Source organism: Hippocampus comes, unplaced genomic scaffold (assembly GCF_001891065.2).
Source record: "Hippocampus comes isolate QL1 unplaced genomic scaffold, H_comes_QL1_v1.1 C16608634, whole genome shotgun sequence".
Lineage (NCBI taxonomy): Eukaryota > Metazoa > Chordata > Actinopteri > Syngnathiformes > Syngnathidae > Hippocampus > Hippocampus comes.
The window spans coordinates 1-592 of NW_017835060.1; the positions used below are offsets into that span (position 1 = coordinate 1).

General features: G+C 49.2%; 1 long non-coding RNA gene across 1 annotated transcript; it reads right to left on the bottom strand.

Annotated features, from left to right (window-relative positions):
• Positions 1-6: 6 nt before the first annotated feature.
• Positions 7-586, bottom strand: LOC109508779 (uncharacterized). Its single transcript, XR_002166777.1, has 3 exons — positions 496-586; positions 235-438; positions 7-121 (listed from the first exon to the last, which is right to left on the bottom strand). It is a non-coding gene; the product is annotated as an uncharacterized LOC109508779 (long non-coding RNA).
• Between the last annotated feature and the right edge of the window lie 6 nt (positions 587-592).

The following is a 592-nucleotide window of genomic DNA, read 5'->3' on the forward strand; positions in this document are numbered from 1 at the left end:
TGATGGAGGTCCTCACATACCTGTATGGAGCTTGCAGATTCTTGTGAAACAAAGACTCAAACGTGGCTTCCCTGGTCAGTGATGCAACTGTACGGATATTGTCGATGGCTTCCGTAACAATCTGATGAGATGCACCATGAAAATGCAACATCGTATAACAAGGTCATATGCTTCAGGAGAAGGAGGGCAAAAATAGGTGAGTAACCCATCATACGCTATATGGCAAATGCTCACCTGTCCAGCCTTCTCCAACTCCTTCTTGTCCTTGGCAGCTTGCCCAGCTAGCAACTCCATCTCCACAGTTCCAGCTACCGCCAAGATTGGCACCAACACCAGTACGAGCAGGGTCAGCTCCCAGCCGTACACGAAGGCAAGAATCACGCCGGTGCCTAAATTGGCAATATTCTGCACCAGGGTGGCCAGGCGTAGTCCCGTAACCTGAGAGGAGGTGAAAGGTTTGGTGGAAATAGATAGAACGTTGTGTGTATGCCTTACCCCTTGTACTTGAGCAGCATCTGAGGCCAGCCTTGTTGTGAGGGTTCCAACACTGTTTTTGTGATCATCAAACCAGCCGAGGTCCTAGAATGTAATT